Source organism: Saimiri boliviensis, chromosome 9 (assembly GCF_048565385.1).
Source record: "Saimiri boliviensis isolate mSaiBol1 chromosome 9, mSaiBol1.pri, whole genome shotgun sequence".
In the NCBI taxonomy this organism is placed as follows: Eukaryota; Metazoa; Chordata; class Mammalia; order Primates; family Cebidae; genus Saimiri; species Saimiri boliviensis.
In genome coordinates, this window is record NC_133457.1 from 19,103,292 (window position 1) to 19,120,952 (window position 17,661).

Sequence of the window (17,661 nt, forward strand, 5' to 3'; positions counted from 1 at the left end):
CAGCAAGCCTCCATCTCAGAAAAAAAAAAAAAAAAGAGAGAGAGAGAGAATGCTGAAACATAAATTATTCAGAATATAAGTCCTGAGAATGGCCTCTCTTTAGAAGGATAATAGTGATAATAAAAATTGTAGTTTTAAAAAGATTTTAACCTGATGGTGGTAAATTTAAGAATTAAAGTCTTGTTTCTCTAAAGGGAGCAGAGATAGGTTCTCAATCCTCTAACAGGTCAATAGAGAGCCTCTATTATATGAAGATATAAGAATATCAGAAATTATTAGACAGGAATTCAAAAGATCCTCAAAAAATAGTGAAGGAGATAAGATATTAAACCTGATTTGTTCACAAGAATTCTCACACTCAAAAGAGCATCGAAATAATTGGTTTTTTTGTTTGTTTGTTTGTTTTCTTTTTTGAGACAGAGTCTCACTCAGTAACCCAGGCTGGAGTACAGTGGGGCAATCTTGGCTCACTACAACCTGTGTCTCCTGGGTTCAAGTGATTCTCGTGCCTCAGCCTCCCGAGTAGCTAGGACTACAGTGCCTGCCACCATGCTTGACTAATTTTTGTATTTTTAGTAGAGACAGGGTTTCACTATGTTGGCCAGGCTGGTCTCAAACTCCTGACCTCAAGTGATCCACTCACCTCAGCCTCCTAAAGTGCTGGGATTACACGCATGTGCCACCGTGCCCAGCTGCAACCTAATTGTTGATTAATCTGATTAATTTATAGTATATCCATACAGTGGAAAATATGTAGTCATTAAATAAATAAAGAAAAGCAAGATGGCAAAATAAAGAACCTCACAAGAGCTAAGGAAACCAGGTAAGAGATCATGAGATCATAGGACCTAAGTGTAACACAGAAATAAGAAACCACATTGAAAAGGGTAGGAAGGACAGTTTTACATTACCAACGTCACGCATGCTTTAACCACAGGCAGCATAGTGTGGAGAGAGATCCTCTGCTTGGGGGAAGAAGATGGAAGTCAATACTGGACATTGCCTCAGACCCTAATGCCAGGCCCAACCCAGTAAAATCCAGAACCAAGAGGGCCTGCATGGTTCCAGACTCCAGACTGGTAACCATGGACTAGGCCTCCAGGCCTACCCTGGCACCATGCCAGATCCCACTGCCCTAGGCTCCAGACCTGCTTGGTGGACTTTTTCTCCACGTTTGCTCCATTGACAGGTTTACCTCAGAGGCCACAGATTCCAGACTAGCCCAGCGGCACCAGGATATGGATATGCTTAAGTCCCAGGATAGCCTCTGCAGACTTAGGCTCTAGGCCAACCCTAAGCCATGCCAGTCCCCATGGACTTAGGTTCCAGGCCCATCCCAGTGGATCTAGGTACCAGACTCATCACAGTGGCTGGCTAGCACCTGCAGACTCAGGCACAAGGCCAACGCCAGTACCAGGTCTGCCTCTGTGGACCCAAGCTCAAGTTCAGTTCCCATAGACAGAAAACTCCCAAGCCCACCTTTATGCACCTAGGCAGCAGGCTAACCCTCATGGACCTAATTAACAGGTCCACCCCAGTGGATCCAAGCTCTGGCTCAACCCTGAAGATTCAGATGCAAGGTCTGCCCACCTACTGACCCAGGCATCAAGCCAGCCTGCCCACGAACCCCAACAACAAGCCCACCCACACAGCACACCAGATGACCTGCCCAGAATCTCTGTAAGGGCTGACCGATAAAAGGCTTTCCCACACAAAGTCAGTCTGCAAAGACTGGAATAAATCCCTACTTCTTCAAAAGCACAGGCACCAACCCACAGCTACAGCATCAAGAATAGTCAGGGCAGCCAAGCACTATGGCTCATCTCCGTAATCCTAGCACTTTAGAAAGCCAAGGCAGGCATAAAACAGGAGTTTGAGACCAGCCTGGGCAACATGACAAAACCCCAACTCTACATAAAATACAAAATTACCAAAGCATGGCAGCACATGCCTAATATTCCCCGCAATGTGGAAGGCTAGAATAGGAGGATCACTTGATCATTTGGGGTTAAGGCTACAGTGAGCCAAGTTTGTGCCACTGCACGCTATGTAGCCTGAGTGACAAAGAGAGACCCTGTCTCAAAAAAAAAAAAAAAAATCAGGGAAACATGACACCTCCAATTGAACAAAATAAAACACGAGTAAGAAACTCTAAAAAAAAAAAAAAAAAAAAGATGCCTGACAAAGAATATATTATAATTGTTTATAGGAACCTCAACAAACTTCAAAAAAATATAGAGAGATAATTCAAAAAAATCAGGAAAACAATAAATGACCAAAAATATTAAAATTATTTTAAAAGTCAAATTCTACAGCTGAAGAATACAGTGAGCCAAATTAAAAAATGTTACATGTCAATAGCAGAATTGATCAAGAAGAAGAAAGTATCTGTGAACTTGAAGACAGGTTATTTGAAAATATACAGATCCACAGCTAATATTATACATAATGATAAAAATTTAAACACTTTTTCTTTAGGATTAGAAACAAGACAGGGAGGCCCACGCTCATCACTTCTATTCAACATAGTACTAGAAGTTCTAGCCAAAACAATCAGGCAAGAGACAGAAATAAAGGGTACCCAAATGGAAAGAAAGAAGTTAAATTTTCCCTGTTTGTGGATGACATATTATATATAGAGAACCCTAAACACTCTGCTAGATACTATTAGAACTAATAAACGAATTCAGTAAAGTTGCAGGATACGAAAACAACAGTAAAAAATCAGTTGTGGCTGAGCGTGATGGCTTACACCTATAATCCTAGCACTTTGGGAGGCCAAGGCAGGCAGATCACCTGAGGTTCAGAGTTTGAGACCAGCCTGGCCAAAGTAATAAAACCCTGTCTCCACTAAAAATACAAAAGTTAGCTGCTCATGGTAGAGTTAGCTACTCAGGAGGCTGAGGCAGGAGAATCACTTGAATTCAGGAGGCAGAGGTTGCAGTAACCCAAAACTGTGCCACTGCACTCCAGCCTGGGTAACAGAGTAAGACTCCATCTCAAAAAAAAGTTATGTTTCTAAACACTATGAACAAATTCTCTGGAGAAAAAAAAATCAAGAAAACAATCCCATTAACAATAGCTACAAAAAAATTAAAATACTTAGAAATAAATTCAACCAAGGAGGTGAAAAACTTGTGTACTGAAAACCACAAAACACTGATGAAATAAAGGTAACAGAAATGGAAAGAGATTCAGGGTTCATAAATTGGAAGAATTAATATTATTAAAATGTCCATCTTACTTAAAGCAATCTACATATTCAATGTAATTCCTATCAAAATTCCAATGACAGTTTTCACAGAAATAGAAAAAAAAAACCCTAAAATGCATATGGAACCACAAAAGATCCTGAATAGATAAAGCAATCTTGAATAAAGAGAACAAAGCTAGAGGCATCATGCTACCTGATTTCAAAATACAACACACAAAGCCATAGTATTCAGAACAGCATGGTCCCAGCATAGAAACAGACACATAGATGGCCCAGAAATAGCCTAGAAATAAACCTACACACTTATGGTCAATTGATCTTCAGCAAAGGTGCCATTAACAGACAATGGGGAAAAAAAATAATATCTTCAATAAATAGGTTAGGGAAAACTGGATATCCACATGCAGAAGAATAAGATTAGACTCTTATCTCCACCACATACAAAAATCAACTCAAAATGGATTAAAGACTTAAATCTAAAACCTGAAACTGTAAAACTACTAGAAGAAAACAGGAGAAAAGCTCCATGACATTGGTCTGAGCAATGATTTTTTTGGATATGACCCCAAAAGCACAACCAACAAAAACAAAAACAAATGAGATTACATCAAACTAAAAAAAGATAATGAATAAAGAGACAACCTGCAGAATGGGAGAAAATATTTGCAAACCACACATCTGATAAGGGATTAATGTTCAAAATGCATAAGGAACTCAAAGAACTCAGCGACAAGAAAACAAATAGCCTGATCTTAAAATGGGCAAAGGACCTAGGTAGATAATTCTTAAAAGACAACATAAGGCCGGGCATGGTGGCTCAAGCCTGTAATCCCAGCACTTTGGGAGGCCGAGGAGGGTGGATCACGAGGTCAAGAGATCGAGACCATCCTGGTCAACATGGTGAAACCCCGTCTCTACTAAAAATACAAAAAAATTAGCTGGGCATGGCGGCACGTGCCTGTAATCCCAGCTACTCAGGAGGCTGAGGCAGGAGAATTGCCTGAACCCAGGAGATGGAGGTTGCGGTGAGCCGAGATCGCGCCATTGCACTCCAGCCTGGGTAACAAGAGCGAAACTCCGTCTCAAAAAAAAAAAAAAAAAAAAAAAGACAACATAAAAATGGTCAACAGGTATATATATATATGTTCAACATCACTAGTCATCAAGAAAGTGCAAATTAAAATCACTATGAGATATCACTTCATATCCATTAGAATGTTTATTATCAAAAAGACAAAAAGTAAGTGCTGGCAAGGATATGGAGAAAAAAGAATCCTTAGGCACTATTGGTGAGAATGTAAATTAATACAGCCGTTAGGAAAAACAGCATGGGGGTTCTTCAAAAAATCAAAAATAGGCCAAGTGCAGTGTTTCCTGCTTGTAATCCCAACACTTTGGGAGGCTAAGGTGGGAGGATCACTTGAGCCCAGGAGTTCAAGACCAACCCAGGCAATATAGTGAGACCCTGTCTCTGTTAAAAATAAAAATAAATAAACAGTCATTGTGGCATGTGCCTATAGTCCCAGCTACTCAGAAGGCTGAGGTGGGAGGACTGATTGAGCCCTTGAGATCAAGACTACAGTGAGCCATGATCACGCCATTGTACTCCAGAATGGGCAACGGAGTGAAACCCTGTCTCAAGATAAAATGAAATTAAATTTTTAAAAAATTAAAACTCGGGGCCGGGCGCGGTGGCTCAAGCCTGTAATCCCAGCACTTCGGGAGGCCAAGACAGGTGGATCACAAGGTCAATAGATCGAGACCATCCTGGTCAACAAGGTGAAACCCCGTCTCTACTAAAAATACAATTAGCTGGGCATGGTGGCACGTGCCTGTAATCCCAGCTACTCAGGAGGCTGAGGCAGGAGAATTGCCTGAACCCAGGAGGCGGAGGTTGCGGTGAGCCGAGATCGTGCCATTGCACTCCAGCCTGGGTAACAAGAGCGAAACTCCGTCTCAAAAAAAAAAAAAAAATTAAAACTCGGACCAGGCACAGTGGCTCACACCTGTAACCTCAGCACTTTGGGAGGCTGAGGAGGGTGAATCATGATGTCAGGAGTTCAAGACCAGCCTGGCTAACATAGTAAAACCCTGGCTCAACTGAAAATACAAAAAAGTAGCTGGACATAGTGGTGGCACCTGTAACCCCAGCTACTCGGGAGGCTGAGACAGGAGAATCGCTTGAATCTGGGAGGCAGAGCCTGCCATAACCCGAGATCACCACTGCATTCCAGCCCAAGCGATAGAGTGAGACTCCGTCTCAAAAAGAAAATTAAAGGCCGGGCGCGGTGGCTCAAGCCTGTAATCCCAGCACTTTGGGAGGCCGAGGCGGGTGGATCACGAGGTCGAGAGATCGAGACCATCCCGGTCAACATGGTGAAACCCCGTCTCTACTAAAAATACTAAAAATTAGCTGGGCATGGTGGTGCGTGCCTGTAATCCCAGCTACTCAGGAGGCTGAGGCAGGAGAATTGCTTGAACCCAGGAGGCGGAGGTTGCGGTGAGCCGAGATCGCGCCATTGCACTCCAGCCTGGGTAACAAGAGCGAAACTCCGTCTCAAAAAAAAAAAAAAAAAAAAAAGAAAATTAAAAATAGAACTCCTATATGATCAAGCAGTTTCACTACAGGGTATGTTATGTATCCAAAGAAAATGAAATCAGTATGTCAGTATGTCAAAGAATTATCTGCACTCACATGTTCACTACAGCATTGTTCAGAATAGCTGAAGAGCCAAGTTAGGGAATCGACCTAAGTGTCCATCAGTAGATGAAGAGATAAAGAAAATGTGGTATAGGCTGAGTGTAGTGGCTCACTCCTATAATCCCAGCACTTTGGGAGGCCAGGGCAGGCGGATCACCTGAGGTCGGGAGTTTGAGACCAGCCTGATCAACATGGAGAAATCCCATCTCTAATAAAAAATACAAAATTAAGGCCAGGCGCGGTGGCTCAAGCCTGTAATCCCAGCACTTTGGGAGGCCGAGGCGGGTGGATCACAAGGTCAAGAGATTGAGACCATCCTGGTCAACAAGGTGAAACCCCGTCTCTACTAAAAATACAAACAATTAGCTGGGCATGGTGGTGCGTGCCTGTAATCCCAGCTACTTAGGAGGCTGAGGCAGGAGAATTGCCTGAACCCAGGAGGCGGAGGTTGCGGTGAGCCGAGATCGCACCATTGCACTCCAGCCTGGGTAACAAAAGCGAAACTCCGTCTCAAAAAAAAAAAATACAAAATTAGCCGGGTGTGGTGGTGCATGCCTGTAATCCCAACTACTCAGAGGCTGAGGCAGGAGAATCCCTTGAACCCAGGAGGTGGAGGTTTCAGTGAGCCGAGACTGTGCTATTGCACTCCAGCCTGGGCAACAAGAATAAAACTCTGTCTCAAAAAAAAAAAAGAAGAAGAAGAAGGAAATCCTGCCATTTGCAACATGGATGAACCTGGATGACATGTTAAATAAAATAAGTTGGACACTGAAAGACAAATACCACATGATTTCATACGCAAAATCTAAAAAAGCTGAACTCATTAAAGGAAAGAGCAGAATGGTAGTTACTAGGGGAGACTGGGATGTGACTGGGTAGCAGGGTGGGGAACATGTTGGTCAAAGGATACAAAATTTTGGTTAGATAGGGGAAACAAGTTCAACAGTCTATTGTACAAGGCAATGGCGATGAACAATGTATTACATTCTTTTTTTTTTTTTTTTTTTTTTTTTGGAGACAGAGTCTTGCTTCATTGCCAGGCGCAAGGCTGGAGTGCGGTGGTGTGATCTCGGCTCACGGCTCACTGAAACCTCCACCTCCTGGGTTCAAGCAATTCTCCTGCCTCAGCCTCCCGAGTGGCTGGGACTACAGGTGCGTGCCACCACACCCACCTAATTTTTGTATTTTTAGTAGAGACAGGGTTTCACCATGTTGGCCAGGATGGTCTTGATCTCTTGACTTCATGATCCACCCGCCTTGGCCTCCCAAAGTGCTGGGATTACAGGCATGAGCCACCGTGCCCAGCCCACAATGTATTATATTCTTTAAAAATTGACAAGGGGCCAGGCATGGTGGTTCATTCCTGTAATCCCAGCACTTGGGGAGGCCAAGGCGGGCAGATCACAAGGTCAGGAGATGGAGACCATCCTGGCCAACATGGTGAAACCCTGTCTCTACTAAAAATACAAAAATTAGCCGGGTGTGGTGGTGTGTGCCTGTAGTCCTAGCTACTTGGGAGGCTGAGGCAGGAGAATTGCTTGAACCTGGGAGGCGGAGGTTGCAGTAAGCTGAGATCGCATCACTGCACTCCAGCCTGGGCAACAGAGTGAGATTCCATCTCAAATAAATAAATAAATAAATAAATAAATAAATAAATAAATAAAATTGACAAGGGTAGATTTTCAGTGTTCCTAAAGAAAAAAAAGTCTTTGAGGTAATACATACCTAAATTAGCTCAATTTAGCCATTCTGCCATGTAGACATATATCAACATCTATACAATTTTATTTGTCAATTAAAGGAAATAAATGGTTTAAATAAATAAAATAAGGAAGCTCTATTTGCTGATACATGACACACAAAATACATTACCAAAAAATGCAGAATGCAAAATCATGCAGATTATGCAATACCATTTGATTTTTAAATGGAAGAAAAATCAAAAATATATATTTGCATATGTATATATAGATATTTTAGGTCTGGAAAAATATACATGAAACTAATAACACTGTTTTCTATGGGAGAAGAACTGAATGGCTGAGGAACAGAGATGTGGGGGAAATTTTTCCCTAAATGCCCTTGTAAGCTTTTAAAATTTGCAATCATGAGAATATAAAATCTATTCAGTCATTCTTTCCCAAAGAATGAAATTAGTATACCAATAAGAATAATTCTGTGAGAAAACGTATACCTTTCATTTACTTCACCAGATTGGAAGTGAGGCCTTTTTAAACAAATATGCTGGGAACTGGTCCTGATTTGGGTTTTTGCTTTTGACTGAAACTTGGACACTAAATAACAGATTTCACATTTCTCTCTTTTGACAAAAGAAAAAGAAGTTAGTACACAGTTTATGTTCTCTCCCTTCTAAGACTGTATTTTAATGATTTACCCAATAAATAGAAAAATACTTTCAATTCACAACCTATTTAAAAAGAAGAAAAGTTGTGGTTTAGAGTAGAACATTTGTGTACAAGCCTTTTCTCTTTATCCATTTAAGAAGAAAAGATTCCTGTGACATTCACATTCAGACAAGGCTCAGGAAAATTCAGGAATAATCACACTACAATGATTTCTCTTTGGGAAACAAAAGCAATGGGCAAAAAGAAAAAGAAAAGAAGAAAGAAAAAGAAACTTTCCAGCCTTCACTCCATAAACATACTGCCTGCCTAAGATAGGTTCAGCTGCCCAGGAGTCAGACGAGTCTGATTCCTATTGGTCCCCTGAGCCGGGCTGCAGCCAATAGTGATGCTTTATTAGAGGGAAAAAAACTACTAAAAATTGCAAAAACCTCTCCTGCCCTCTTATCGAAATCCAGAAGACCTTACAGAACACTAGTTTTAAAAATTATAGAATCCAATGAAACTTGTGAAGAAAGACAGTTAATTGCTTTTCTTTTCTTTAAAATTGCTTCCCTGTCTCCTATGCCTACCATTTAGGAGCTAAGAGACAGTCCTTATTATTATTTATTCCTTTATTATTGAAACCCACTTATTCTTGTTTTTTGTTTTTTGGCTTTCATTTTATTTATCAAATTGAAAGCTTCAAAATTCAAAAGGAACAAGAGTATACAGTGAATAGTTTACTACTGACTTCTGTCCCTTAGTAATCAACTTCTTTTTTTTTTTTTTTTTTTTTTGAGACGGAGTTTCGCTCTTGTTACCCAGGCTGGAGTGCAATGGCACGATCTCGGCTCACCGCAACCTCCGCCTCCTGGATTCAAGCAATTCTCCTGCCTCAGCCTCCTGAGTAGCTGGGATTACAGACACGCGCCACCATGCCCAGCTAATTTTCTGTATTTTTAGTAGAGACGGGGTTCCACCATGTTGACCAGGATGGTCTCGATCTCTTGACCTCGTGATCCACCTGCCTCGGCCTCCCAAAGTGCTGGGATTACAGGCTTGAGCCACCGCGCCCGGCCAAGTAATCAACTTCTTAATTATTGTGTATACTACTGGAAATTTTTTTCTTTTTTCTTTTTTGAGACAGGGTCTCAATCTATCACCCAGGCTGGAGTGCAGTGGCAGAATCACAGCTCATTGCAACATCAACCTCCTGGCCTCAAACAATCCTCCCACCTCAGCCTCCCAAAGTGCTGGGATTACAAGCATGAGCCACCACACCCTGCCCTCCAAGAGATATTATGTATGCTTAAAAGAAAAGGTGTTTTCCCCCCTCAAATAGAAATTTAAAAATCAAAGAATCGTTGCATAACTCTAACTCCTTATATTAACACATTACTGTTCTATGAAGCAATCTCTACTTTAAAAGATAAATTTTCAATACCTCCTTTATCACACAAAGCTAAGAAAGGGCTATTTGGCAAAAATAAAAAAGATGTCTAGAGAACTAAATTGCATATGATTTTACAGCAATTCAACTCACTGAATTTCTGATCCAGGATCCTGATCCCTGAAAAACCTGTATAAATCTTCCGAGTCCCCAGTAGGGATAATTTTGCAGAGGTTTTATTAGCACTCCGTGGAGATCTAAGGTCCAGAAGCCTCTTCAACTCAATTGAAGAGGGAGGAGAGAAGAGGGAAGTGGGAAGCTGAATTCAAATGTTTGGTTCTTGTGGACTAGCAACAAGGAAGTGAAGACAGATGAAAGAGAAACCCTTAGTGCCTTGAATCAGTTAATCAGTAACTGATTTATGCTGGCACTAAACTAGATCCCTCTGACATCCAGTGGCAATTGACCGGGTAAGGCTAGACAAGTTTGTAACTCTCTAATAAAATGCAAAAGAACCAGCCACAGAGAAAAGAGGCTGCTTGGAGAATAAGCTACAGAAAACAACTAAAGAGAGAAACCCAGAGAGCCCTCCGTGAACTTGTGTGGTGTCTGAAACAGAGGCTGAATTCCAAGACAGAGTCCAGCACCCACTTTTCTTGAAACCCTCAGCCTTTTCTTCTAGCCTGGAGTCAGGTACTAGGAAAAAAAGAAGGCCCAGAAGAGGAGTGTGCTTTTTAAGGTGTGGTGCACTATTAAGAACGCCAGACTTGGCCGGGCGCGGTGGCTCAAGCCTGTAATCCCAGCACTTTGGGAGGCCGAGGCGGGTGGATCACGAAGTCGAGAGATCGAGACCATCCTGGTCAACATGGTGAAACCCCGTCTCTACTAAAAATACAAAAAATTAGCTGGGCATGGTGGCGCGTGCCTGTAATCCCAGCTACTCAGGAGGCTGAGGCAGGAGAATTGCCTGAACCCAGCAGGCGGAGGTTGCAGTGAGCCGAGATTGCGCCATTGCACTCCAACCTGGGAAACAAGAGCGAAACTCCTTCTCACAAAAAAAAAAAAAAAAAAAAAAAAAAAAGAACGCCAGACTGCCAAGAGCGGTGGCTCATGCCTGTAATCTCAACACTTTGGAAGGTAGAGGTGGGAGGACTGCTTGAGCGCGGGAGTTCGAGACCAGCCTGGCAATACAGTGACACCCTGTCTCTACAAAATTTCTTTTAAAAATTAGCAGAGCGGGTGAGGCCCAGTGGCTCACGCCTATAATCTCAGCACTTTGGGAGGCCAAGATGTGCGGATCATAAGGTCAGCAGATCGAGACCATCCTGGCCAACGTCATGATGATGGTGAAACCCCATCTCTACTAAAAGTACAAAAGTTAGCCGGGTGTGGTGGCGCTGCCTGTAGTCCCAGCTACTCGGGAGGTTGAGGCAGGAGAAAAGCTTGAACCTAGGAGGCGGAAGTTGCAATGAGCCGAGATTGTGTCACTGCCCTCCAGCCTGGCTACAGAGCAAGACTCCGTCTCAAAAAAAAAAAAAAAAAAAAAAAAAAATTAGCAGAGTATTGCGGCACACACCTGTACTCACAGCTACTCAGGAGGCTGAGGTGGAAGAACCTTAATTTATAACCTCCTAAACTCCATGTAGGGAATGCAGTTTTTTGGTTTTTCTTTTTCTTTCTTTCTTTCTTTTTTTTTTTTTTTTTTCTGAGATGGAGTCTCGCTCTGTCGCCCAGGCTGGAGTGCAGCGGCGGGCAACCTCCGCCTCCTGGGTTCAAGCGATTCTTCTGCCTCAGCCTCCCAAGTACCAGGAATTGCAGGCGCCCGCCACCACGCCCAGCTAATTTTTAGAATTTTAAGTAGAGACGGGGTTACAACATGTTGGCCAGGCGTGTCTCAAACTCCTGACCTCATGATTCATGCGCCTCAGCCTCCCAAAGTGTTGGGATTACAGGCACGAGCCACCATGCCCAGGCCCTGGAATGCAGTTTCTTTACTCACCAGACAGCTGACCAGAAACTCTCCACCTATTTGTACTTTGCATAAAATGGTGAATTTGAAAATAAAACCAATCCAGTGTTTTTCACAAATTTCAGGCTGCATTCCTGAGTGATAACAGAATGTAACAGAACATGGAGGCAGATAGACCTGGGTTCAAATTCCAAGTCTGTTTCATGTTCATCTGACCCACGTTCCATCTTAGGCAAGAAACTAACCTCTCTGAACCTCATCAGTAACATGGGATAAGAATTCCTGCCTCTCTTGATTATTGTGAATTATAAAAAAGAAAAAATAAGTGCCATCACGTTAGGAATACATTAATGTTCATTTCCTCCTTTTCTTACAGAACCCTTTAAGATATTTACAGAACAACAAATGCTAGAAAAACTATCCCCCCTTATGGTAAATCCCAATCATGCCAAAATTCCTCAGAACAAAATAGATACCAACTGAAAAAAGCGTTTTGCATTTATACACAGTATATGTACCATATGTGTTCTCACGATACACACATGCTTATAAAAAGTATCATCAGAAGGTAACCACTGTTGGCAGGGCACAGTGGCTCAGGCCTGTAACCCAGCACTTTGGGGTTCGGAGGCAGGCGGATCACCCTGAGGTCAGGAGTTCAAGACCATCTGGGCCAACATGGCAAAACCAATCTCTACTAAAAATACAAAAATTAGCCGGGCATGGTGGCAGGCGCCTGTAATCCATTACTCAGGAGGCTGAGGCAGGAGAATCGCTTAAAACCAAGAGGTAGAGGTTGCAGTGAGCCAAGATTGCACCATTACACTCCAGCCGGGGTGACAGAGAGAGACTCCATCTCAAAAAAAAAAAAAGAAGATAACAACTGTTAATTCTACTCAACAACATTAGGTTAAATTATATGACATTGCTGATGTTTTATCACTTTATACTTACAACTATAGCAGTTTCATATAGTCTCTAAAAATAAAAATAGTTTTTAAAAAATAAAGCAAGGATTTGATATCTGTCTGCCCTCCCTAGATTTCCTGAAAACAACAAGACCATTGGAAATCAGTAACTCTGCATTGTCACCCCTGTTCTGCCATTTATTAGCTGTGTGACTTTAAGAAAATCATTTAGCATCTTTGGGACCTGGTTTCCAAATTTATACAATAAACATGGTAGATTTGTCTTTTTCTGCTCTGTAATTTAATGACTATAATAAGGCACAGGCACTTAGGTTAATGCCACCAAAACGCATAGCTGGTAAAAACAGTTTAACCTTAGCTATCCAAGTTCTCTTGGTTGTCCCTTCTGCATCCATCCTACCCTCTTCCATTATGAACCACAGAAGACAGAGACCTTAATGATAATAAAATAAAGCTGTGTAAACTTCTTCACAGGCTTCTTCAAATGCACTTCTAATTTTGCACACCCTACCACAGCAGTACTGGATTTCTCCTTAAACAAAAATGGTCACGGGTGTCAAAGAGATGTAAGTGAGTGTCCACTGAACTGTATCTAAATGATTTTCCTTGTGACCAAAGCCAGCCTGGAATAAGCCCCTGCTAGTGAGAAGAGAGAACATGCTTCCCAGGCCGAGGAGGCATTGTTCAAAGTAATGAGTTCTGCACCACTTGGTCCACAATTCACAGCTGAGTCTGATTTTCCTAGACAAAGAGCAATAACCAAACGGAGGATGCTCTTCAGCAAGCTTCCCTGTGTTTATCATTGTTTTTAGACTCATGAGGTGGTAAAGGAAAGACGACAGTCTCCCTAACCATCTACATCCTAGGAATGACAAGAGGAAATGTTTGTCAACCCTGGTCAATATTATGCCACGGTTTTGTCATGGCTGTAAGGGATTTCAAGAGTCTAAAATCACTAAAAATGCCTAGAAATTATTCCATCTCAAAAGTGAAAATGTTTAAATACTCTTGTATTCCTTTTAACCTTCTATCATAATTTTATACCCCCTCCTTTTTTTTTTTTTTCCTCAGGGAAAAAATAGTTATGATCCTTCAGGCATGCAGAACAACATTCTTAGAAGGGAGCTGCAGAAGGTTCATTATGTCATGAAACACAGAGCCAGAACAAAGGATTACTGAATCACTCACCTTATCTTCATCTAAGAAACCTGAGAATTACAAGGTTTCTGTTTCTTCTAAACTCAGTGCTGCACTTGCCAAGACTACAAGTTTTAGGGTAGAGTTTGTAATACAAAAATGTAAGCAAATAGGTGCACATAATGCTTCCTACCCTAGATATAAAGCCTTATATAAATTACTCAAAGTTTCAGCATTTATTTCTGAATCTGCAAGTCTGAGTGATTAACACGAAATCAACTGATCCCCTTAAGAGTACCAAAGGTAGTATCGTCACCCTCAACATCTGAAGTGGTATTAGAATTATTTCAGGACTCACAGGTCTTAGTTCATTCAGAAGAGAAATCTGGATTTATTCATCTTCCCTATTATATAATAAGTTCTCAATAAACATTTGTTGACTAAATGAATAAATTAAGTAAAAAACATTTCATTAAGAATTTTCACAGTATTTTACATTATGGCACCCTAACTAGAAGCACTTTTATCATATTCTATGTTTACAATACTATCCCTATAACTGGAAGACTGATTTTTTAAAAATAAATTTAATTGAAGTTGATGATGTGGGAAAATGCATCAAACTGAAGCAATGATTTTAAACAGATTTTATTACGAATCTGGTGCAACTATAAATCCTCACTCCGCCCAGCAACCTTCCCTCCCTTTGTCTCCTTCCCATTGCCTCTCCCCCGCCTCCCCAGGTACTGCCAGTCTCATTATCCCATGATCTGTTAAAACTGCAATTTACCTCCTGGAACCAGAAGAAACACATGTCACTGAGAATTAGGGAATTGGAGCCAGTTACAAGCCACCAAATAGGGTCACAAAGTATCTGAACCTGAAAATTAAGAGTTTTTCTGTTTTTCTAAACATGAGAAAAAGGGGAAAAACTCAGTAGGACTTTTTTAAACATTTGAGCTAGATGGAATGTCTAAGCATTTCTGACAAATGAGATGGGAGAGAACTTTAACAGCACGTTACTTGCTAATCATTTGAAAAGTGGTTTCATTTTCTGATTTCATTTGCTGATGGCAGGAGGATATTATCTTAAAACATCTACCACAAATAAACACTTGCTATTCTTGAAAACAAATTGCTTGAAACTGGTATGCAGCGAGCCAGTGCTCACATATTACTTCATCCAAGGTATTATATGCCACACTTTATCCCAAGAAGAGTAACTCCATTTTAAATTTGTATTAGCAGTTATGTTAATTTTAATCAATATTTAATAGCACTAGGTACCAATCACACTGCCAAGTATTGATGCCGTTTAATAAAAATAAGCAAGAAGCTACCACTCCTTCTACATACCCTTTAAGATGTGTACTTTTGCCAAATGCTGGGCTGTATGTAAACAAATGGAATTTAAAAGAGGGGATAGGGCTGTCAAGATTCACAATTTTATGAAAATGAAATTACTCTGGTGGCCCGGAGGCGGTGGCTCACATCTGTAATCCCAGCACTTTGGGAGGCCGAGGTAGACTACCTGAGGTCAGGAGTTCGAGACCAGCGTGGCCAACATGGCAAAACCCCATCTCTACTAAAAATACAAAAAATACCTGGGCATGGTGGCGGGAGCCTGTAATCCCAGCCACCAGGGAGGCTGAGACAGGAGAATCACTTGAACCCGGGAGGCAAAGGTTGTAGTGAGCCAAGATTGCATCCAGCTTGGCGACAGAGCCAGACTCCGGCTCAAAAACAAACAAACAAACAAAAAAAAAACAAAAAAAAAGAAAAGAAAAGAAAGAAAGAAAAAGAAAATGACTCCCAACAGTAAGCTTGAGAAAACTGGCTTCTGTTAAGGCTTCTTGAAGCGTTCTCAGCAGATTTTAACCCCAAAGGTGATCAAAATGCAGAGGCAACTGAAAAAAACAACCGCCACTTCTGGGAAAGCCTTTGTTTCTTTTCATTGGCATTATACTCTGGTCCCTTTTGCAGCGCATCTCCTTGTCATAAACATGCCAATAAACAGGACATGGGTGCTGCTGGGTACAAGCCCTGGTCTTCACCTGAGTTAGGAGGCACAGACTTGTTCTTGTAACGCTCAAGAACAATCACTTGACTGAATTTTTTTTAACTCCTTACCAGGAAGTAAATGTTTTATTCGTCTCCACTTTTACGGAATAGAGGACGGGGGGATCTCAATTGCTCCCCTAATAAGCAATCTCTCCCGATTTTCTTCCGTCTGTGATCAAAACGGTAACAAGGGCAGGGGAAAGTTGTTTGTTTTTTTAAATTTAGTTGGTATTGCCTTAATGCTGAACTCCCAACGTCAACATGTGACCAAAAACTGATTCCCAGACGGAAACAAACAGAAGAAGCCTCGGGAAGGAGGGGAGAGGGCGCCGCCGACGCTCAACAGGGAACCGGGCTTTGGGGCGCGCGGGGCGGCGTCTGGGACCCGCGGCTCAGTAGCCAAGGAAACGCCGCGCAGCCGCAGAGCGCGCCGCCGGGAGACCCGGGGTTTGCCTCCACCACCCCGCGCCGCTCAGACGCTCCTCGTCCACCCCAGGAAAGGGCAATGGAGTATATCCTCCTCGCGCTGAGCACGCGCGCCGAGTCCTCTCTGAGAGGAAAGGCTGTGAGGAAAGCCGTGAGACGCCCCAGTGTAACGGACGCCGCGCGCCCCTGGCTGGGAAACGCGGACCTGCCCTGCTGGCGGCGTCTGGCGGTCGGAGAGAGGGTCCCGGGAGCCCGTGTGGGCGTGAGGCAACCCGCAGCGATGCTTCACCCTTCCACCGGGCGAAACGCCACCCACCACCACCGCAAGGGACCCGAGAGTCACATTCTTTCGCGGACACCCCCCCCCAACATCCTTCTGAATTAGGGACCCCTAAGAGCAGCCGGGGCCAGTTCCACGCACCGCACTCACACAGTCCTGCGGAGGCGCGTCGCGGCCGCGGCTGGCGGGAGAGGAGCTCGGGCCACCTGCCCACTCGCCCGCGGGACTGGCGTGCCAGTCGTCTTCTCCCGCCACACCCCCTCCTCTCCCGCGCCGCCTCCTTCCCCCGAAAGCACTGACCTCCTCGGCTTTGAGTGTTCAGTCGAAGGACTCCTCGGAGTCCGTGGCACGGGGAGCCACCTCCGAAGTGCTGGGTGATGAGTTACGGCCCCTGGGACTCCAACTCCAAACCCCCACCCAGGGCGAGGAGAGCCCCGCTGGAAGAGCACTTCTCGCCGCTACCCAGCAGAAGCCCCGCGACGAGCGGGGACGAGACGGACGCCGCCGCCACAACCTGCTTTCTCATTCAAATCCTCACGCTCACACAGGAGCGCCTCCCTCTCCGCCCCGCAGCTTCCGAGGAAATCAGGAACTGGAGTTCCGGAGAGCGGACGGGAGCGCCCGCTGCCTCGGCCGGCCCGGGCGGGATAGGTGCACGGAACCCAGGGCTGCACCTGGAACCCTCGGCTTACACCTCCCCGCCCCGCGGGGCTCCCCGCTTGGCAAGGGCCAGAAGCACTGGGAATGAAGTCCTTTCCCTCCCACATAGGGGGAAGTTTCCAAAGTTTCCAAACCCAGGGTAACCCCTTGACACTCAGTTTGGGGCTGTAGCCGGAGGGCCTCGGTGGTGGGAGGGTAAAGGAGTTGGCGAAACGAAGTTGGAGGTGAAGGGCGCAAGGAAAGGGAACTGCGTGCAACTTGCACCAAAGTAAAAAGTGTTCTGAAACGCCCGTCTTACCTCATTGTTCTGTTTTAACCATTCTAAGAGCATAGCATCTATCCATGCTGCAAATTAAAGAGATCTGCTTTGAGTGGCGTGCAGTTAAAATTGAGGGACTGTAGATGGTAACACGTTGCTTTTATTTACCCCCAATCTCTTTATTTGGAAATGAACTCTTTTGGCATTAACAGGCCACTTAGTCAATTAGATCGGTTTAGTGGCTGGTTGCCTCCAGCGGGCAACCTGCCGAGAGTAAGAAGACGGCGGTG

General features: G+C 43.5%; 1 protein-coding gene across 7 annotated transcripts in view; it reads right to left on the reverse strand.

Annotated features, from left to right (window-relative positions):
* Positions 1 to 16,976, reverse strand: part of PLCH1 (phospholipase C eta 1) — a 255,169-nt gene extending 238,193 nt beyond the window's left edge. For 6 of the 7 annotated variants that reach the window (XM_074405538.1, XM_074405537.1, XM_074405534.1 and 3 more), the window contains exon 1: positions 16,753 to 16,976. The gene's annotated coding sequence lies outside the window, so the exon portion shown is untranslated. Of the gene's footprint in view, positions 1 to 9,803; positions 10,380 to 16,752 lie in introns of those variants that run through there. The other variant, XM_074405533.1, reaches the window with a different exon arrangement.
* Between the last annotated feature and the right edge of the window lie 685 nt (positions 16,977 to 17,661).